We start from the raw sequence: 24852 nt of genomic DNA, 5'->3' as shown, positions 1-24852 counted from the left end.
ATCTCAGTCCATGGTCAAGCGACTAGGTCAAAACAAGCGTCAACTTCAAGGAAAGAGAACTTACCGGTGGATGAGTTGCCATCGGTCCTCGAGGGAGGCCAATCTCCAGTCTATTAGACAAGAGTACAATCTTCCGATTGACTCTTTTAAACTTATTAGATGCCATGGCGATCTTTGGGCTGACCATTTCTTTGATGAAACCGACCTGATCATGGTGTATGAAGAGCAATTAAATACTGGGATTCAATTTTCCCTAGATGAATTCTATAAAGCTGTTCTAAAGTTTCACAGTGTCTGTGTAGCCCAGGTGCGTCTGAACTCTTGGCGGACCCTGGTGGCCTTTATGCTGGGCTAAAAAGCTTGAGCCCACGATGAAGGTTTTTGCTGAATTGCATAGGCTCGCTCGGCAAAAAGATGACGAATATTGGTTTTTCCAAGCCAAGTTGAACTGCAGGCTCTTCACCGATCTCCCCTACTCGCTGAAGAATTAAAAAGATTGATTTTTTATACTGAGAAGCATGGATCCAAATGGCTTTGAGGGCATTTCACGTAGCTGGCAATATTTAGTTCCTAAAGTATTGAAGAATATCGTCCTAAATTGTGACACCCCTTACCCGTCTACAGTGTAGCCGAGCAAGTTATGCCACTCAGTTTGTCGGAGCACCAATTTATGTTTCTATTACAATTTATCCCTTTATAATTCATTTATTTTCAATTTTGATAAATCTGAATTTATCCGCAAATTTTATAGAAAATTCGCAGAGTGCCGGCTGTAAATTGGAAAAACAGTTCTTCTAAACCTGTTTAAAAACACTTCCAAAATAATTTCCAATTCCAAACTCCATTATATATATTCAAGTCAATCACAAAATCTCAATCTCAATGACGATATTATTTTCAAAACTTTTCTGTTCACTTCATCACCTGAAGCATATTCACAAATAATTCTCAACATTTCATTTATCAACATACATAATGTAGAAAATCTCAATAATATGAAATTTCATATATTTACATTAATACATAATTACAGGAGTTTATAGTTACAATCCAAACTAATACAAAATGCAAAATATAAAAGAGCCACCTATAGTCCTAATGTCCTACCATATGCAGTGCAGATGTGAGGTGACTCTGAACTCCTGATGCAGCTCTGTAGGCTCACACTGTCTAGTGTCTGCTGGGCTCCCCAGCTAGGTCTCCAGTACCTGCGTGTGGCAAAAGCGACGCGCTAAGCAATTCTGCTTAGTGGTGACAATATAAAATAAAATAGAATAAAATAATTATGCAGAATGTATGATTTCATTTTTTTTATAGACTTAATTTCTGGTATTATTGCATTATTATACGATTTAAAATTTTTGTAAGGTTCATTAACATTGCCCGAGTAACCCATACTAATTGACTGGACTGGATAAATGGGTAAACTGGCACTGGGTACTACGTACCTCGGACCATCACACGATTGGTCACATTATGTCTCCCGGTGTGCAACAGAATAGCTAACAAGCTATAATAATTATTAGGGTCAAAGCCCAAGTATATTAACTCAATAACATAGCCAAAGGCTATTATGTCACAGAATGGCATGGGAAAGCCATGAAACACAGAATGGCATGAAGCCATATGCAGTACTGCTAACAAAACCCTATTGGCATGCCAAGCTATCCAAACCAATCTTGTTAGGTATACTAGGGCATTTTACACTTTTAAGTTTTACAATTTTTGAATTTCAAGTTTTGGTGGTACTATTCACTTCATTAGTCAACCAAAATATTGACTTTTGCATAGACAATAAGTACATTGGTTTTAACACTCCCAACATACCACATTTTGCATTCAAAATTTGTTGGTATTGGTTGTTAATACCATTTCCAAGCTTAAAGTTAATTGAGCAGAAATTTCAGTTTTCATACCTTATATTTACTGTTCCATTGGTCATCTTTGTAGTGGGAATTTGGCAAAATGATCAACATGAAAGTTGTTCCTTATTTTGTCTAGTTGAATTTCCTTTTTTGAATCACTCCATTTGGAGTTTTATATCTCAAGTTATGGTCCAAAAACCACAACTGGCCGGATTGAAATTTTTCTGGACTGACCATATCTACAGTCTGATGAGCGATGCTTGCAACTCCCTTGTTGGATAGGTTTTGGTCATAATTTGGGGTAGGTTTCTTCATGAAAGTTGTTGATCTATATCTTATCTTGTTGCTAGTAAAATTTCAGGTCAATTGGACCTTTCTACCTTTCTACATTGAGTTATGGCTAAATAAACAATCACTGTTCATTTGGTTATTCTGCAGAATCAGACTGCAGGTCACCCGGATCAAGGCAAGCTTTTGATCCACTTGGTTTGGTTTTATGGGCATGGTTTCTTCACCAAAGTTGTGCCATTATGTGTCTAGTTTTATTTCCAATTGGCCTTGCACCAATTGAATCTCTACAATTTAAGTTATGGCTTCCCAAACCTGCTGGACTCATGTCCAATTCTGCAGGTCACCATGGGCAGCCACACTAATCTCAATTCCCACTACACAAACCACTTCATTTCTTATTTACCCATATCCAAATGGTCACTATTTGACCATTAAAACTCACTTTAACCATTACACGATCAAAGTCTCCATTTTATACCCAAACCCTAACCCATTCCATCTCAATTCATGCATTCACTTACCTTTCACCATTCTAAATAATAGGTTAGTGTTATGGGCAGCCACAATACCAAATTTATTCAAGGAAAACAATCAAAACCCTACCCTTCACATAGCTACTGAAAATGAGGGTTTACATAATTATCAATTTCATTTAAGTTTCTCTCATTTTCTAGCTCAATTTTTGTCCCTAAACATGCATTTCAAAAAGAAAGCAAGGATTGGTCACTAACCTCTTTGGAACTAAGTTTGGGTCTTGCAAAACTTCAATTTTTCTTCAAAAATTTGCTTCCCAAAGCTTCCTCAAGGTGTGGGGTGAATTTTTTGTGAAGACAACTAGGGTTTTTATGGTGAGAAAGGGTGTGGATTCAAGCTTTGTAAGCATGAAAATGGAGAAGGGAAAAGAGGAGCATTAAACGTCTTCTTGGGGAAGAAGAGTGGCTGCATAAAATTCTCTTGAATTGTCTTTTTTTCTGCCCATTTATGTATTATAAATGTCTTCCTTTAATTTAATTGGCCATCCCTTTTTAATTACCTCATGCTTACATAAGCATGAGGTAATAAATCCCATTTTCTTTTCTTTTCTTGCTTACTTAATTTCAATTGAATTTTTAATAATATTTATTCATATTTTATGTCATATAAATTATTTATTTAACTGGACAAGTTGGCCCAAAAATCATCTCCAAAGACGAAATGACCAAAATGCCCTCCATTTGGCTTAACGGGCTAAAATTATCTGTACTGATTGAAAATTATTTTTAAGTATTTTCTTGACATTCTAATGCCATAAGAACCTCAATGGAGTCCCAAAAATTATTTTATAATTTTTTCTAATTTTTTTTTTATTAATATTTGAGTAAATTTTTAGTTCCTTACTTTAGTTTAAATATTTTTTCCGAACGTTCTAGCTGTCCGAACCGACATTGGTCACCAGAACAGTAGACTGTACGGACTAGCTAAAATAAGGATGTTACATAAATAAAGACGAGGATAAGGATTAGGCGATCACTCATAAGTATTCATGTTTGGATGTGGTTATGGCTGAACTAAAATGGTGGATAATGCAAGTGATCGCTCGTGAGGACTACGAGCTGCAACTCTCTGACCTTAGACCCGTGATCAGTATAATCTAGACCCTTAGTCTCTTAACCTTAGTGATCTCACTAACTTGTTCTTTGTACAGGTATGGCAAGAGGTGAGACTGCAAAGGAGAGCTATAAGTGAAAGAGGTAGCTCGCTCGAAAAGTACAAGTGTCACACCTTACCCCTCTGTAAGGCATGACATGTTCGCGTAGAATACCTAATGAACTACCGAACTTCACCTACAGATAATTCATTAAGTACACTACAAGGGATTTTAAAACTATTTTCTTACATTTTGGAAGTGGTGAGCATTTTGGTATGAATTAAAATCATTTATTCAAAGCTTAAAAAAACTAGTAAAAATTTTTCTCCATTTTTATTTTTCCACAAATTTTATAAAAATTTTGACAGAGTTTCATTTGTATTTGGAGAAAACAGTTCTTCAAATACTTGTAAAAAAGCACTTCCAATAATTTTCTCAACTCCCAACCTCCAAATAATCTCAAATCAACACAATTCAAAATATTCCACAGTTCAACCAACAATTTATCAACTTAAGATATTTCATAATTCCATCCACAATGCATATAGTATGAAATTCACAAATATAAATCTTAATTTACAGAAGAAAATCCAAAAATAATATTATTACAATTTATTATATAACTGCTCAACTTTACATTGATACATAAAACATTACAATATTTACATCAAAATTAACTACAATGGTATAAAACAACACCCGTACAAAAAGATTAGTGTAGTCCTCAATTCAATAGTAGCTCACTCTGCTGCTTTCTCTTTACTCTTATCTGTGACAGCAAAATAAGCTATCGCTGAGTATAAAAATACTCAGTGGTGCACAATAAAAATTTTAAATACAATACATAAATCATTCATTAACAAAACACAATTTAGATATTTCTCAATCACATTTCACAAATTATCAAAACTCATAATAACACAATTTGGTCAAATAATTCAATAAACACAGTGTTGCCAAGTCATACACAACTTAAGCCATGACACAAAATTTTCGATCAATGCCGTGTTGTACACCACGATAAAGCAATCTACAACCCCACTAATCGAAATCAATGAGGGAGGTGGCTAGCTACCTAATGAGTACTCATCCGATCTACAACCTCAACTGGTAAACCAGAGAGGGAGGAAAAATAATCGATCTCACCCCATAATTGGAGGAGGAATAATAAGGCCCTGGCATGCTAAGTGTGAATTAGAAAATCAATTAAAAACAATTTAATCAAATAATTTGTGAGAAATCTGATCAATTTCCAAAGTCATATTTGCGATCATAAAATGGCTACACAATACATAATTAATCACAAAAGTCAAATTTTCAAGGATAAAATATTTAAACAAGAATTATTGTGCACAGACCTGACTTGAGTCACCTCTAGGCCTTGACTCAATCTCTCAGACCTTCAAAGTCTTTTTCAGCTGAAACACACAGTTTCACAGTGTTTCAATACCATAACTTAGCATAAATCCAAAAATAAATTCAATTTCACTTTTATCTAGCTTATATCTGCTAAACTCGACATCCTTTAAAATTTGTGTGTCGGGGTTACTATACGCTATACTATTCAAGTCAATTTGTTGACTTTCTAAGGCTTAATAGGTATGGGAACTCCAACTTCACCCACATACCACATTTTGGTCACCAAACTTGTTGGTTTTGGTCATTTTCTCAAAACTTAAGTCCTTTAGGCAAAATTGCAAATTTTCAGTTTTGGTGTTTTAGGTTGTACTGTTCCATTGGTTACTTTACTGTTAGAATTTGGCAACACTTTCTTCATAGAAAATATTCCCTAATGTCTTAAGTTTATTCTACTTTTTGAATCACTCCAATTGGAGTTTTGTAACTCAAGTTATAGCCATTTGAACCATAGCTGCCGGATTGGACTCAACCCAGATTTTCTGGGCAATTTTTGGTGCTGGCAGTTTTAGGTCACCAACTTGGGGTGGCCAAATGACTTGGTTAATGGCATAATTTGGATTTGTGTTCTTCATGAAAGTTTTAGGTCTATATCTCATCTAACCACTGGTATAAGTTTAGGTCATTTAGACCTTCCTAGCTCAAGTTATGATCAAATGAATAAATACTGTTCATTTGGTCAGTTTGTACAGTACAGACTGTGATTTTTCAAGTTTGGTCAATTTGTTCACTAGGTTTTGGTCACTTTTTGGGCATGCTTCCTAAATGAAAATTGTGTCATTTAGTGTCTATTTTCATTCCCAATTGGTCTCATACCAATTGGACTTGTAAAATTTCATTTTTGGTCCCTCAAAGGTAACTTTTTTCATTCCCAATTGGTCTCATACCAATTGGACTTGTAAAATTTCATTTTTGGTCCCTCAAAGGTAACTTGGTCATGCTGCCAGCAGCATGACCACACTCCATCCGAATTTGGCCTTAACTCTAACCATTCCAACACACTTCATTTGGTCACCATTGACCATTTCCCACTTCAAATTAGGTCCAAGACATCATTTACAAGTTTCTCACATTTTTGTCTCTAACCCTAAGTGTCCCAAAACCCTAATTCACAATATCTTTGCATTTAACCAATTCCCTGCCTTTAACCATAGTCACCCAACTAATTAAGGTTCATATAGCCATTCTAATCAATCAAACCATGAAAATTATACTCTCTACCATGCTGGCCGAAATTTAGGTTGGTCCTTTATCTTAACATTTTTTTTCAACTTTCATCAAATTCCAACTTAATACAAGTATTTAATCATTAATATAAAGAAAAGTTTAAGGAATAACACTAACCTTGCTTGGAGGGTTTTAGGCTTTACTTTCTTCAAGTCTTTAGTGACCAATCTCCTTCTCAAGTGACTAGAACAAGTTTTTATGAGGCCATTATGGGAGAAGTTGAGGTTTAGTAAGGATTTCAAAGCTTGAGTGCAAGCTCTAAAGGAGGAAAATTCATGGAGATGAGAGGGAGAGTGAGGCGGCACAAGGTAAGGGAGACGACCAAATGATATTTTCTTTTTCTTTTTATTTCTTTTATGTAATTTGTCTTATGAAAGACCAAAAATTCAATTTAATTAATTTATTTATTATAGGATTTATGGCATCATGCATGATGCCATGCATGATGTCATCTCCCTACACCTTTTTCATTTTCTCTTTTTTTTCTTTTATTTTTCTATTAGTTCTTTAATTTAATTTCCGAATAAAAAATTTTCTTTTCTCCGATTTTATTTGACAGTTAAATTAAGAGTCAGCTCTCGGGGTCAATTGACCAAATTGCCCCTCGCCGGTTCAACCCGGTTTGCAAATAATTCACTATTTCTTTCGGTTCCCTAACCTAATTATTTGACTGGCTTAACAGTTCTTTTTCGTGATTTTCTATTTTCCACTGTGTTCATAATGGTCCTAAGGACCGCAGAGTGACATTTTATAGTTCGAAATTTGAGTTTAAATCAACTTCGCAGTCGTTCCCGAGAAGGTCACCCATCGCTGTGACTATCGGCTCGTTTAACTTCTTATGTTCCATTTTTCTTGTTTATACTTAACTAATTAGCAATTACTAATTAGGTCCAAGACATCATTTACAAGTTTCTCACATTTTTGTCTCTAACCCTATGTGTCCCAAAACCCTAATTCACAATATCTTTGCATTTAACCAATTCCCTGGCTTTAACCATAGTCACCCAACTAATTAAGGTTCATATAGCCATTCTAATCAATCAAACCATGCAAATTATACTCTCTACCATGCTGGCCGAAATTTAGGTTGGTCCTTTATCTTAACATTTTGTTTCAACTTTCATCAAATTCCAACTTAATACAAGTATTTAATCATTAATATAAAGAAAAGTTTAAGGAATAACACTAACCTTGCTTGGAGGGTTTTAGGCTTTACTTTCTTCAAGTCTTTAGTGACCAATCTCCTTCTTAAGTGACTAGAACAAGTTTTTATGAGGCAATTATGGGAGAAGTTGAGGTTTAGTAAGGATTTCAAAGCTTGAGTGCAAGCTCTAATGGAGGAAAATTCATGGAGATGAGAGGGAGAGTGAGGTGGCACAAGGTAAAGGAGAAGACCAAATGATATTTTCTTTTTCTTTTTATTTCTTTCATGTAATTTGTCTTATGAAAGACCAAAAATTCAATTTAATTAATTTATTTATTATAGGATTTATGGCATCATGCATGATGTCATGCATGATGTCATCTCCCTACACCTTTTTCATTTTCTCTTTTTTTTTCTTTTATTTTTCTATTAGTTCTTTAATTTAATTCCCGAATCAAAAATTTTCTTTTCTCCAATTTTATTTGACAGTTAAATCAAGAGTCAGCTCTCGGGGTCAATTGACCAAATTGCCCCTCGCCGGTTCAACCCGGTTTGCAAATAATTCACTATTTCTTTCGGTTCCCTGACCTAATTATTTGACTGGCTTAATAGTTATTTTTCGTGATTTTCTATTTTCCACTGTGTTCATAATGGTCCTAAGGACCGCGGAGTGACATTTTATGGTTCGAAATTTGAGTTTAAATCAACTTCGCAGTCGTTCCCGAGAAGGTCACCCATCGCTGTGACTATCGGCTCGTTTAACTTCTTATGTTCCATTTTTCTTGTTTATACTTAACTAATTAGCAATTACTAATTATTTGTGTCTATAGCTTATCTAGTTATCTTAAGTGTGGTTCTAATCCCCTTAATTGTTCGGTCCGACTCCGGTCACCGGAATAGTGAAATATACCAGGCTATACAAATGGGGGTGTTACAATTCTCCCCCCCTTAAAATAAATTTCGTCTCAAAATTTTACCTGGTATCAATTTCTGAACAGCTGTGGGTGTTGTCTCCTCATGTCCTCCTCTCGTTCCCAAGTAGCCTCCTGGCCCGAATGATAGTTCCACAGCACTTTTACCAACGGTATCTGCTTATTCCGTAGCTACTTTACCTCATAAGCCAGAATCTCTATGGGTTCCTCCTCATATGTGAGGTCTGGATTCACTTCAATTTCCTCTACTAGTAGCACATGAGATGGGTCTGATCGATACGTCCTCAACATAGACACATGGAAGACATTATGTATCTTCTCCAACTCTGGAGGTAGTGCCAAATGATATGCCAAAGGACCCACTCTTTCCAGAACCTCATATGGCCCAATGAAGCGAGGACTCAGTTTCCCCTTTCTGCCGAATCTCATAATCCTCTTCTAAGGAGAAACCTTGAGGAATACTTTGTCACCCACTGCATATTCAATATCCCTTCTCTTCGAATCAATGTAGAACTTCTGACGGTCTAATGCAGTCTTAAGTCGACCTCTTATCACCCTGATCTTCTCCTCAGTTTGCTGAAGAATTTTGGGTCCAATCATCTTTCTTTCACCCACGTTATCCCAACATAACAAGGTTCTACATTTTCTGCCATACAAAGCTTCATATGGAGGCATCCCAATACTGGATTGGTAGCTGTTATTGTAAGCAAACTCAATCAAAGGCAAGTGTGTATCCCAACTACCCTCAAACTCAATCACACAAGCCCATAGCATGTCCTCCAAGATCTGAATTACCCTCTCAGACTGGCCATCTGTCTGTGGGTGGAATGCAGTATTGAAGTTCAATCTAGTTCCTAAGGCTCTCTGAAGAATACCCCAGAATCTAGAAGTGAACCTAGGATCTTTGTCTGATATAATGGATTCTGGCACTCCATGAAGTCTCACAATCTCATCAATATACAACCTGGCCAATCTGTCTAAACTGTAGTCCATTCGGACTGGCAGAAAATGAGCAGACTTAGTCAGTCTGTCGACAATGACCCATACTGCATCATGACTCTTCTGTGTCTTTGGAAGTCCCATCACAAAATCCATTATTATTCTCTCCCATTTCCATTCTGGTACTGGTAGTGGATGTAACAACCCAGTGGGTACTTGATGCTCTGCCTTTACTTGCTGATAAGTTAGGCATTTGGAAACAAACTCTGCCACATCTCTTTTCATATCCATCCACTAGTAATGCTCCTTTAGCCCTCTATACATTTTTATACCACCAGGGTGCATGGCAAAAGGAGACTCATGTGCTTCTTTCAAAATGATCTACCTCAAATCAACATCATTAGGAATATACATTCTGCCCTGGTGTAGCAATAGACCATCATCTCTTATTGAGAATTCTGGTTTCTTACCCTGCTGGACTTCTTCCAACAATCTCTGATACTTCTGGTCATTCTGAGCAGCCATTCTAATCTGATCAATCAATACTGGCTGTACATGCCATGCAACTACTGTCTGTCCCTCATCATTAATCTCTAAATTGGCATGTAATGATCTCAACTCATGTACCATAGATAAAGGAGTAACCTGTAGACTTGCCACAGTCTTGCGACTTAAGGCATCAGCCACAACATTAGCTTTCCCTAGCTGATAGTCTATCAGACAATCATAGTCTTTTATCAACTCTAACCATCTCCTCTGTCTCAAATTTAACTCTTTCTGGGTGCCCAAATACTTCAAACTCTTATGATCTGTGTAGATGTAACACTTTTCCTCATACAAATAGTGTCTCTAGATCTTAAGAGCAAACACAATGGCTGCAAGCTCCAAATCATGTGTTGGATAATTCCTTTCATGCAGTTTCAGCTAGTGTGATGCATAGGCAATGACATTCCGATCTTGCATCAACACACAACCTAGCCCATTGTGAGAAGCATCGCTGTAAACTGTATATTCTTTACCCGATGTAGGTAAAGTCAGGACTGGAGCCTCAGTCAAACATTTCTTCAATTCATCAAAACTCTGTTAGCATTTATCCGTCCACTGAAATTTCACATCCTTTCTAAGCAGCTTAGTCAATGGAGATGCCAACATGGAGAATCCCTTCACAAATCGACGGTAGTATCCCGCTAAACCTAAAGCGCAAATTTACGTGACATTTCGGTGGCCTCCATTGGGACGACTTCTATCTTACTTGGATCTACCTTGATGCCCTCTTCTGATACTACATGCCCCAAGAAAGATATTTCTTTCAGCCAAAATTCACATTTTGATAATTTGGCGTATAGCTATTTCTCTCTCAAAGTCTATAGTACAACCCGCATATGTCTATCATGCTCTTCTGCACTCCTCGAATAGACCAATATATCATTTATAAATACCACAACAAACTGGTCGAGGTATGGTCTGAAGATAGTGTTCATTAGATCAATAAAAGCAGCCGGAGCATTAGTTAACCCGAATGGCATGACCAAGAACTCATAATGGCCATAGCGGGTTCTAAAGGCAGTTTTAGAAATACTCTGCTCTTGTACTTTCAGCTGATAATAACCTAATCTCAGGTCAATTTTGGAGAACACAGCTGCACCCCTCAACTGATCAAACAAGTTATCAATGCGGGGCAATGGGTATCTGTTCTTTATTGTCATCTTATTCAACAGCCGATAGTCAATGCATAACCAGAGAGTGCCATCTTTCTTCTTTATAAACAATACTGGCGCTCCCCAAGGTGACACACTAGGGCGGATAAAGCCCTTCTCAAGCAACTCTTGCAACTATACTTTCAATTCTTTTAGTTCTGTTGGTGCCATTCTGTATGGCGTTATGAAGATTGGGTCCACACCAGGCATAACATCAATTTCAAACTGCACTTCTCTTTCTGGAAGTAATCCTGGCATTTCATCAGGAAATACATCCGGAAAGTCACATATAGTAGGAATGTCCCTCAGTGCTGGACTATCCACTTGGGTGTCTATCACATGTGCCAAGTACACCTCACACCCTTTCCAAATCATTTTTCTGACCAGTGCAGCTGAAATGATGTTTGAAGGCAATAACTGCCTCTCCCCATGTATTACTACATCACCATACTAAGGAAGACCAAAGGTCACTATCTCCAGTCTACAGTCAATCATCGCATGATGCCTGGCTAACCAATCCATGCCCAAGATAATGTCATAATCTTTGAAGGGCATTTCAATCAAATCAGACCAAAAAGTATGTCCTTGGATCACCAAAGGACAATCCCTATATAATTTATTTACCCTGACCTCATGGCCTAATGAACTAGTTACTAGCACATTATAGTCCATTGGTACACACTGAATAATAGTAGAATACATCACACTAGCACTAACATACGAATGTGTGGAGCCAAGATCAAATAACACATGTACATCTTGGTCAAGGATGGAGAAAATACCAGCTACTATGTCTGATGTTTCAGCCTCCTCCCTTTGACGCATGGTATACACTTTGACTGGTGCGCCACTAGGTACTGGCTGGTTAACAGTGCTTTGACTTCCAGGAGTGTTACTAGGACCCCTACCTTTGCCTCTACCTCTAGCAGCTGGCTATGATCCACTAGGTGCAGAGACTTAGGCTGATCCCTCAGATATAGCAGAAGGTCTAGACCAGCGTGGACTAGTACAATCCTTAGCTAAATGTCCTCTCCCTCCACAGTTAAAACATGCATCAATGGCCTTAAAACACACCCCACCGTGTGTTCTACCACAAGTTTCACACTATCGTACTGATAGAGCTCCTCGGGGTGCTTGCTGGGTCTGCTGACCAGATCGGAGTAGTCTTTGGCCAGAGAATCTGCCTTTGCCAGATCTACGGGAGCTGGATCTCCCAAACTATTTCCTCTTCCTAGAACCACTCTCAGGTGTTTGTCCAGTAGTCCTTTCAGTCTTCTCTTTCTCTTGTGTACCCTTCTTCACTGCCCCTTATGATTCTATCCTTTCCAATTCCAGGGCTTGTGAGATCAACTCAGAGAAATTCTGATGTCGAAAGCCCACAACTTGCATTCTCAGATTTGGCCTTAACCTAGCCTCAAACCTCTTACATCTATCTCTAGGGGTGGAGACTAAGCTTCCAGCGTAGTGGCTCAGTCGAGAGAAGTCTCTCTCATATTCTGCTATGGTTCTGTCCCCTTGTTTCAAACTCAAGAATTCTTGTAACTTCATATCCACATATGCATCGGGGACCCACTTCTGTCGAAACTCCCTCAAAAAGTCTGACCAAGTAAGGACTGGAGGTTCTACCAGGCTGTGAGGGATAGTCTTCCACCATTCATACGCATCCCTTTGCAACAAGGAAATATAATACTCGAACTTTAGCTCTTGTGCACATTGTAGCTTCCTGAAAACTCGTTCCATTCGCTCTAACCACTGTTCTGCCTCCAATGGATCCACAGTGCCCTTAAACTCGGTGGCCCCAAATTTCATCAATTTTTCATATTGTCGAGCTGAGGGTTGTGGTTGTGCTATAAGTGCTTGCATCTAAGCTTGGGGTGGCACATTTCCCGCCATTTGCTAGAAAAACGTAGCCATCTGCTGTGCAAACTGAGCAAGAAACTGCGGTGCTAGAGTAGGAGCTGGAGTGGCTGACCCACTCACGTTCTGGAGTGCTGGGGCTTCCCCTTGAATCTCAGCCTTAACAGATTGTTCCACAGAATGATCTCCTTCTTCCATTCTGTTTTCCCAAAATTTCTACTTCCTGAGATCAAACACAAGGAGTTTGACCTTCGTTAGTGCATATTCATAATGTAAATATGTCATATGTATCAATTAAAGACACTTGAGTTGTTGTACTTATCAAAGAAATATTCATACACATAGTCAAAATTTTTTGAAAAACCATGCTCTGATACCACTAAAATATGTCACACCTTACCCCTCTATAAGGCATGACATGTTCGCGTAGAATACCTAATAAACTATCGAACTTCACCTACCGATAATTCATTAAGTACACTACAAGGGATTTTAAAACTATATTCTTACATTTTGGAAGTGGTGAGCATTTTGGTATGAATTAAAATCATTTTATTCAAAGCTTAAAAAAACTAGTAAAAATTTTTGTCCATTTTCATTTTTTCGCAAATTTTATAAAAATTTTGACAGAGTTCCGTTTGTATTTGGAGAAAACAGTTCTTCAAATACCTGAAAAAAAGCATTTCCAATAATTTTCTCAACTCCCAACCTCCAAATAATCTCAAATCAACACAATTCAAATCATTCCACAGTTCAACCAACAATTTATCAACTTAAGATATTTCATAATTCCATCCACAATGCATATAGTATGAAATTCACAAATATAAATCTTAATTTATAGAAAAAAATCCAAAAATAATATTATTACAATTTATTATATAACTGCTCAACTTTACATTGATACATAAAACATTACAATATTTACCTCAAAATTAACTACAAGGGTATAAAACAATACCCGTACAAAAAGATTAGTGTAGTCCTCAATTCAATAGCAGCTCACTCTGCTACTTTCTCTTTGCTCTTATCTACGATAGCAAAATAAGCTATCCCTGAGTATAAAAAATACTCAGTGGTGTACAATAAAAATTTTAAATACAATACATAAATCATTCATTGACAAAACACAATTTAGATATTTCTCAATCACATTTCACAAATTATCAAAACTCATAATAACATAATTTAGTCAAATAATTCAATAAACACAGTGTTGCCAAGTCATACACAACTTAAGCCATGACACAAAATTTCTGATCAATGCCGTGTTGTATACCACGACAAAGCAATCTACAACCCCATTAATCGAAATCAATGAGGGAGGTGGCTAGCTAGCTAATGAGTACTCATCCGATCTACAACCTCAACTGGTAAACTAGAGAGGGAGAAAAAATAATTGATCTCACCCCATAAATGGAGGAGGAATAATAAGGCCCCGTCATGCTAAGTGTGAATTAGAAAATCAATTTAAAACAATTTAATCAAGCAATTTGTGAGAAATCTGATCAATTTCCAAAGTCATATTTGCGATCATAAAATGGCAACACAATACATAATTAATCACAGAAGTCAAATTTTCAAGGATAAAATATTTAAACAAGAATTATTGTGCACAGACCTGACGTGAGTCGCCTCTAGGCCTTGACTCAGTCTCTCAGACCTTCCAAGTCTTTTTCAGCTGAAACACACAGTTTCACAGTGTTTCAGTACCATAACTTAGCATAAATCCAAAAATAAATTCAATTTCACTTTTATCTAGCTTATATCTGCTAAACTCGACATTCTTTAAAATTTGTGTTTCGGGGTTACTATTCGCTACACTATTCAAGTCAATTTATTGACTTTCTAAGTTTTAATAGGTATGGGAACTCCAACTTCACCCACATACCACATTTTGGTCACCAAACTTGTTGGTTTTGGTCATTTTCTCAAAACTTAAGTCCTTTAGGCAAAATTGCAAATTTTAAGTTTTGGTGCCTTAGGTTGTACTGTTCCATTGGTTACTTTACTGTTAGAATTTGGCAAAACTTTCTTCATAGAAAATGTTTCCTAATGTCTTAAGTTTATTCTACCTTTTGAATCACTCCAATTGGAGTTTTGTAGCTCAAGTTATAGCCATTTGAACCATAGCTGCCGGATTGGGCTCAACCCAGATTTTCTGGGCAATTTTTGGTGCTGGCAGTTTTAGGTCACCAACTTGGGGTGGCCAAATGACTTGGTTAATGGCATAATTTGCGTTCGTGTTCTTCATGAAAGTTTTAGTTCTATATCTCATCTAACCACTGGTAAAATTTCAGGTCATTTAGACCTTCCTAGCTAATGTTATGACCAAATGAACAAACACTGGTCATTTGGTCAGTTTGTACAGGACAGACTATGATTTTTCAAGTTTGGTCAAATTGTTCACTAGGTTTTGGTCACTTTTTGAGCATGCTTCCCAAATGAAAATTGTGTCATTTAGTGTCTATTTTCATTCCCAATTGGTCTCATACCAATTGGACTTGTAAAATTTCATTTTTGGTCCCTCAAAGGTAACTTGGTCATGCTGCCAGCAGCTTGACCTCACTCTATCCGAATTTGGCCTTAACTCTAACCATTCCAACACACTTCATTTGGTCACCATTGACCATTTCCCACTTCAAATTAGGTCCAAGACATCATTTACAAGTTTCTCACATTTTTGTCTCTAACCCTAAGTGTCCCAAAACCCTAATTCACAATATCTTTGCATTTAACCAATTCCATGCCTTTAACCATAGTCATCCAACTAATTAAGGTTCATATAGCCATTCTAATCAATCAAACCATGCAAATTATACTCTCTACCATGCTGGCCGAAATTTAGGTTGGTCCTTTATCTTAACATTTTGTTTCAACTTTCATCAAATTCCAACTTAATACAAGTATTTAATCATTAATATAAAGAAAAGTTTAAGGAATAACACTAACCTTGCTTGGAGCGTTTCTAGGCTTTACTTTCTTCAAGTCTTTGGTGACCAATCTCCTTCTCAAGTGACTAGAACAAGTTTTTATGGGGCAATTATGGGAGAAGTTGAGGTTTAGTAAGGATTTCAAAGCTCGAGTGCAAGCTTTAATGGAGGAAAATTCATGGAGATGAGAGGGAGAGTGAGGCGGCACAAGGTGAGGGAGAAGATCAAATGATATTTTCTTTTTCTTTTTATTTCTTTTATGTAATTTGTCTTATGGAAGACCAAAAATTCAATTTAATTAATTTATTTATTATAGGATTTATGGCATCATGCATGATGTCATGCATGATGTCATCTCCCTACACCTTTTTCATTTTCTCTTTTTTTTTTCTTTTATTTTTCTATTAGTTCTTTAATTTAATTCCCGAATCCGAAATTTTTTTTTCTCCGATTTTATTTGACAGTTAGATCAGGAGTCAGCTCTCGGGGTTAATTGACCAAATTGGCCCTCGCCGATTCAACACGGTTTGCAAATAATTTAATATTTCTTCCAGCTCCCTGACCTAATTATTTGACTGGCTTAACAGTTCTTTTTCGTGATTTTCTCTTTTCCACTGTGTTCATAATGGTCCTAAGGACCGCGGAGTGACATTTTATGGTTCAAAATTTGAGTTTAAATCAACTTTGTAGTCGTTCCCGAGAAGGTCACCCATCGTTGTGACTCTCGGCTCGTTTAACTTCTTATGTTCTATTTTTCTTGTTTATGCTTAACTAATTGTCAATTACTAATTATTTGTGTTTATAGCTTATCTAGTTGTCTTAAGTGTGGTTCTAATCCCCTTAATTGTCCGGTCCGACTCCGGTCATCGAAATGGTGAAATATACCAGGCTATACAAATGGGGGTGTTACAACGAGAGATGAAAGAAGCTACTACTGCTACTACTGCTACTGCCCAGACGTTGAAGCGAGCTTGGTAGAAGTACCGAGCTCTCCGTTCCGACCTCCAAAGTAGCCAACCTCGGAGGTAGAGGTCATTCCTTCTCCACCTCGATAGGCTGAACCCCACCTCCCCCATTCTCTTCAAGTGTAAAAGGGGGCCTTCCAGACCAGTTGTTAAGATTTCTCGAGGTGCTCAGGTCCTTCTTCATTCTCTAGAAAGGAATCGCTCAGTTCGGGGCAATCCTGATCTAACTAAGGTCCTAGGTGCTACCATTTATTTTCAAGAAGATCAGAATAGGATGACCCAGGATAGTATTGGTGATCTTTTGACTCAGACGATGAGCTTAGGTTTGGAGACTATTGCGAACCAGCATATGATCAGAGAAAAAGCTCATCTCTTAAGATGAGAGATTATGAAAGCGGTTCAGGACGCAGCAGTTGCCAAAGCCCAACTCTCAACTGCCAATGATCACATTGCTAAGATAGAAGATCAGGCGAAGTCTTATGAAGAAAGGATAGCCAAATTGGAGCAAGAACTTGAAGACGCTCGGGCCTGCCGATCTGCCGATCTTGCTCGATTTACTGAAGAGATCAAAGCGAAGGAGGAAGAGGCCTTGGCGAGAGAGGCTGGTGCCTATGTGAATGCCCATGGCGATCTTTTGGCCGAACTCGTGAAGCGCTATCCTGAAGAAGACTTCTCCTGGATGGAGGAGCTCATCCCGAAAGCTAAAGATGAGAGTGAGGAAGAGCCTGAAAGGGAGGAGAGAGGGAATGTTGAGATCAAAACTGTAACTAAAGGGCAGGTTAGAGAGGACCCTCCTGCCAAATAACTTTTGTATAATTTTCTTTGGAATGAATTTTAATTTCTTCGGTGATTGATTCCTGATGAGATTGAAAAAATACCAAACTAAGAGCAAATTAGCATTAACTCAATCCCCAATTAATTGGATAAGTCTAAACATAAAGTTTAAGATTGGTTATCGAGCATGACTGCCTAAAGAGCTCGATAAACATTAAGCGCAAAGATGAGATTAGAAAACCTATGAAAATAAGTGATTTGAGACCAAGTCTCGGTCCAATTTTCCTAGGTTCAAGATCACTTATAAATCGGATAAGATATTAATTTACGAGCGAGACATGATCCTAAAACTACTTGGAACTACTTAAAGTTTGGGGTTAGGGGATTAGAAAACACAATGCAAATTCTGGTGGTTCGACAACAGGTCGAATAAACATGGGGATCGAAAAATACTTAATTTGTTCATGAGATCGGATAGACTCTGGATTTACTATTCATCTGGAAATAAGTTATTGTGAATTCGGAGAAAATGACTTGTGGTCAAGTAAATGGTAGAGATCGGGTAAAACGCCTATAAGGGAGATTGGCTGAAATGTGAGTCGTGACTTGAGATCAGCCCAAAATGTGGTGCCTACGTGAATGATTAAAAGGTGAAGATTAATATTAGAAAATCAAGATTTTGAACTTAGGGTTCTTGATCTAGATATAGGCTGAAACTCTATGTGGATTTAACAATTAATCAAAGAACATAATGGGTTTTAATTAATTTAATTGCCACGAAAGTAGGGTTTAGGTTAATTAATATACACCTTGAGTGTCTTGAGAGAGGACTTAAGATAACTTATAATTAATTTCCTTCAAAGTAATAATCCCCCATTTATTTAATGAATTAGATTAATTCTATAATTGAATGAAGTGTAACACCCTATGTAACACCCTCATTATAGCAATTCTGTACATTCTACTGTTCAGGTGACCGGTGTCGGTCCGGACAGTTAGAACGTCTGGAAAAATATTTAGACTAGAGTGAAGAATCATAAATAATTCAAATACGAATAAGAAAAATGTAGGAAAAAATTTAGAAATAAAATACAATGAAGTTAAAAGAGCCGGCGCCCTAGCGATGGGTAACCCAGTGGGAAGTTACAGTCCTCGCAGTTAAAAGCTCTAAACCCAAGAGAAAATTCATAAAATAATTTTTGAGACTCCAGAGAAGAGTCATTGAAGTTTCTATGGCATTAGAATGCCAAGAAAAGGCTTAGAAAAATTTTTCGATCGGTACAGACGATTTTGGCTCCATAAGCCAAACGGAGGGCATTTTGGTCATTTCGTCTTTAGAGATGATTTTTGGCCGACTTGTCCAGTTATGTAAATAATTATTATGACATATAATATGAATAAATATTGCTAAAAATTAAATTAAAATTGAGTAAAAAAAAAGAAAAATGAAATTAAATTAAATTTATGACATCATCCACATGTAAAGATGATGCAATTAAAATCTATTAACCAATCAACATAAGACAACCACTTATAAAAAACCTAAAAGGAGATAAATAAAACCTAAAATTCACTCATCTTCTTCCATTTTCTAAAGTTGGCCAAACCACTCTTTCTACACTCATCCACCATTTTTGTTTCCTTAAGCTCAATTTCCCTTAGGTTTTCACTATAATTTCTATAACTTCTAACACAAAACATTGATTTTCAACCTTGCTTAACACTTTGGGAGCAAAAAGAAGAGGAGAAGTGAAGGTTTAACAAGTGGGGAAAATTCACCAATTCAAGGTTAGTGCCTAATCTCATTAACTCTTTTGTTTCATGCTTGATTTGGACTTAAGAAGAGTTGAAATTACTTGAAATAAAAAGAAAATGACAACTTTGTGAGGGATTAAATTTTTAGTAGCAATAAGAATTGATGGGATTTTGATGAAATGAAGGTTATACTTGTGGTTACAAGTGCTGATTAACAAGTGAATGTGATTAGCATGGTGATTTACATGTGGTGTGCATAAATGGAAATTTTGATTTAGGGTTTATGATCATGAATTAAGGCTTTGTGAAATTGTTGGAAATTGACCTAATTGAGCTTGTGTGTTGATCATTTAAAGTGCCTTATATGTCAATTGAAGTAAGGGAGTTGGTAGATTGAATATTGGGAGTGCTTCTCTTATGCAGGAAATTCAGACCTATGAGCCCAGGGTATTTTTTTGACCTATAACTGAAGTTGTGTGACTCCAATTGGTATACCAATTGGAGGTGAAACTAGACTCAAAATACTCCATTTTTCATGAAGAAACCCTGCCCAAATTCTGTCCATAAGTTGACCAATTTGCTGGTCCAATCCAGATATCCAAACACTAAACCCAAAAAAATGACCAAATGAACATGTACATGTTCATTTGGCCATAACTCTCTTTAGACAGGTGCAAATGACCTAAATTTTATATCATTGGAAAGCTTAGACATAGCACTACAGCTTTCATTGAGAACACCAAGCCCAGAAATGCCCCTAACCTAAAGAAATTGTTGACTCAAATTAGGACACCAAACTAACCTGAACCATTCTGCCCAGAATTTTCTGGACATAGACTACCCTACCAGTTTTGGCAAAATGGCCATAACTTGGCCTATAAAAATTTAAATGTAATGAAACAAATGGCAAAAGTTTTATAAGACATAGGTCTACAATATTAGTCTTTTGACCAAAACTCAGAACCTAAAGGAACTAGGTCAAATGGTTATAAGAAATTAACACATTATAACTTGGAGTTTGACTAAATCACAATTGACCCTAGAATAGTGTTTATAGCATATCTCCCACTAGGAAACTCTAATTAGGTTGAGCCATACTGATCTGGAACCCTAAGAAACAGGGCTCCAACTTTGTCTTAGACATTATCCTTAAATTATGAACATTAGAACCGTAAAATGGAGGTCAAATTTACTGATCTGAACCTGGACCCTGAAGACATAGGGTACTGGAGTCTAGGCTAATTAAATTAGTATAATTAATTCTACAAAACTTGAAAAATTGTAATTAAAATTTTTGAGTAACTATAAGACGTAGGACAACAAATTATATGAAGAACGCTAAGCCTAAATACAACATGTCCAATTCAATTGCAATTAAAATCTATTAACCAATCAACATAAGACAACCACTTATAAAAAACCTAAAAGGAGATAAATAAAACCTAAAATTCACTCATCTTCTTCCATTTTCTAAAGTTGGCCAAACCACTCTTTCTACACTCATCCACCATTTTTGTTTCCTTAAGCTCAATTTCCCTTAGGTTTTCACTATAATTTCTATAACTTCTAACACAAAACATTGATTTTCAACCTTGCTTAACACTTTGGGAGCAAAAAGAAGAGGAGAAGTGAAGGTTTAACAAGTGGGGAAAATTCACCAATTCAAGGTTAGTGCCTAATCTCATTAACTCTTTTGTTTCATGCTTGATTTGGACTTAAGAAGAGTTGAAATTACTTGTAATAAAAAGAAAATGACAACTTTGTGAGGGATTAAATTTTTAGTAGCAATAAGAATTGATGGGATTTTGATGAAATGAAGGTTATACTTGTGGTTACAAGTGCTGATTAACAAGTGAATGTGATTAGCATGGTGATTTACATGTGGTGTGCATAAATGGAAATTTTGATTTAGGGTTTATGATCATGAATTAAGGCTTTGTGAAATTGTTGGAAATTGACCTAATTGAGCTTGTGTGTTGATCATTTAAAGTGCCTTATATGTCAATTGAAGTAAGGGAGTTGGTAGATTGAATATTGGGAGTGCTTCTCTTATGCAGGAAATTCAGACCTATGAGCCCAGGGTATTTTTTTGACCTATAACTGAAGTTGTGTGACTCCAATTGGTATGAGGCCAATTGGAGGTGAAACTAGACTCAAAATACTCCATTTTTCATGAAGAAACCCTGCCCAAATTCTGTCCATAAGTTGACCAATTTGCTAGTCCAATCCAGATATCCAAACACTAAACCCAAAAAAATGACCAAATGAACATGTACATGTTCATTTGGCCATAACACTCTTTAGACAGGTGCAAATGACCTAAATTTTATATCATTGGAAAGCTTAGACATAGCACTACATCTTTCATTGAGAACACAAAGCCCAGAAATGCCCCTAACCTAATGAAATTGTTGACTCAAATTAGGACACCAAACTAACCTGAACCATTCTGCCCAGAATTTTCTGGACATAGACTACCCTACCAGTTTTGGCAAAATGGCCATAACTTGGCCTATAAAAATTTAAATGTAATGAAACAAATGGCAAAAGTTTTATAAGACATAGGTCTACAATATTAGTCTTTTGACCAAAACTCAGAACCTAAAGGAACTAGGTCAAATGGTTATAAGAAATTAACACATTATAACTTGGAGTTTGACTAAATCACAATTGACCCTAGAATAGTGTTTATAGCATATCTCCCACTAGGAAACTCTAATTAGGTTGAGCCATACTGATCTGGAACCCTAAGAAACAGGGCTCCAACTTTGTCTTAGACATTATCCTTAAATTATGAACATTAGAACCGTAAAATGGAGGTCAAATTCTTCGATCTGAACACGGACCACGAAGACACGAGTCTGGAGTCTAGGCTAATTAAATTAGTATAATTAATTCTACAAAACTTGAAAAATTGTAATTAAAATTTTTGAGTAACTATAAGACGTAGGACAACAAATTATATGAAGAACGCTAAGCCTAAATACAACATGTCCAATTCAATTGGAAAAAGGTAATGCCAAAATCTGCCTAATTAAAGAGACAGAATTAGGAAATGAACCAGTTATGGTTATTTAACCATAACTTGAGCTACAAACTCCAAATGGAGTGATTTAAAAAGGAAATTAAAAAGACAAAATAAGGAACAACTTTGATGAAAAAAAGTAAGCCCAGCTTCCACTAAAAAATTGACTAATGGAACAGTAAACAAGTACTTAAAATCTGAAAATTTTAAATAACCAACCCTAAGCTTTGAAATGGAATTGGCAACCAATGCCAACAACTTTAGAATGCAAAATGTGATATATTGGTGATATTAGAACCAATATACCTATTGTCTATTAAAAAGTCAATATTTTAGTTGACTAATGAAATGAATAGTAGCCATAAAATTTCAATTTCAAAGAATTACATAAATTAAAAGTGTTAAATGCCCTAGTAGGCCTAGTGTGGTTGGTTTGGATAGGTTGGCATGCCAATAAGGTTCTGATAGTAGTACTGCATATGATGTATGGCTCCATGCCATTCTGTGATATAATAGCCTATGGCTGTACTGATTATGATGTTATACTTGGCTTTATGCCTTATTGCTTTTATGGCTTATTAGCCATTCTGTCTGCACACCGAGATACACATTGTGACCAATGATGTAATGGCCCGAGGTACTTGGTACCCAGTGCTAGTTTACCCATTTCTAGTCCGGTCAATTTGTATAGGTTACTTGGGTATGGAAAAGTATAAATATAATTGAATTGATTATTAAAGGAAGTAAGGAAATTAAATATCAAGATAAAGAACAAGAATGATTACAATAAAAAGAGGCTCAAAATCATTAAGAAAATAATTAATAAAATGCTAGAAAGAATTGAAATGAACTGGACTGATGATAAAAAAAAAAGTTATCTATTATTTAATGCACTGGGAACTTTAATTATTATGAAATAATTTAAGATAACCTAGAATGTTTTGAATTAAAGGATACAAAAAGATTAATAATAGAAATATAATGTAAATAAATGTTACAAATGTATCTTTCATAATAATATTAAGTTAAGAATAATGCTATTAGAATATTAGTATATTGTATATTCTTACTGTAACCTTATGAATTAAGCACCTCGAAAGAGGATTAAATTAGAAAAAAAAAAGGGATATTAAATTTTAGCAACCTTATTGAAGCATAATTAGATCTAAATTATCTGAACCATGTTTTATTTCCATCTGTATTTTGTATATTATTTTCTTTATTATATTATTGCACCACTAAGCAGCAATGCTTAGCGTGATGGATTTGTTTCCTTCACGTAGGTACTGAAGGTAAAGCCCAGCGAATATTAAACAGAGATTTTGGAGTTCTGATCTGCAGAAGTGTCTGAAGTATTCAAGGTTATCACCTCCTCAGCAATGCATGTAGATAGGGCCCAAATAGGTCATAATTTGTATGTTGTATAAAATGCTTAGTTATAGTATTGTAATGTAAATTATGAAAATGTAATTAATAGGTATGTGATGTAAATTAATAAATCGGTTAGTTCATAAGTGATAAAATTGTATATCATGCAAATTAATGAAGATTGAAAATTCTCACATATGAGTTGAGCATGAATGGGAATGTATGGGAATGGATATGAAAGAAATTGTATGGATTTGAATATAGAATTGAAATATATAGATGATGCATGCAATGATGAGATTTTTATTTTAAAATAATATGTTGAATTTCAAATAGGTGAATAGTGAAACACGTCAAACGTTAATAAAATAGGGGAAACTCCGTTAGTTTCTCCATTGAAAAATAATTGATATTAAAAGATAATAACTTGAAAATGATTAAAGAAACAAAGTAAGATAAGTTAGAGTGCTCCGACATCGAATGTAGTATGCCTTGCTCGGCTACACTGCAGTCGGGTGAGGGGTGTCACATTTAGTGGTATCAAAGCACAGTTAAGGCGTTCCTAGGCATAGATAGATAGAAAGGGTTAGTGTGCATAACATGCATTGCATTCATATGAGTTGAGGTGACACTAATGCAGATCTGTTTTCTCTGGTAAGGTGAAAAAATGAGGAAGTAGCAGCTCCTTGACTATTCACACCGAGTAAATTTCGAGGATGAAATTTTTGTTAGAGGGGAAGAATTGCTCACTGTAGCAATTCCGTACATTCTACTGTTCAGGTGACCAGTGTCGGTCTGAATAACTAGAACATCTAGAAAAATATTTAGACTAGATTGAGGAGTCATAAATAATTCAAATACGAATAAAAAAAATTTAGGAAAAATTTTAGAAATAAAATACAACCAAGTTAAATGAGCCAGTGCCCTAGAAATGGGTAACCCAGTGGGAAGTTGCAGTCCTCGCAGCTAGAAGTCTTAAACTCGAGAGAAAATTCATAAAATAATTTTTGAGACTCTAGAAAAGAGTCATTGAGGTT

Source organism: Hevea brasiliensis, chromosome 18 (assembly GCF_030052815.1).
Source record: "Hevea brasiliensis isolate MT/VB/25A 57/8 chromosome 18, ASM3005281v1, whole genome shotgun sequence".
NCBI lineage: Eukaryota > Viridiplantae > Streptophyta > Magnoliopsida > Malpighiales > Euphorbiaceae > Hevea > Hevea brasiliensis.
Note: the sequence above shows the minus strand (reverse complement) of the source record.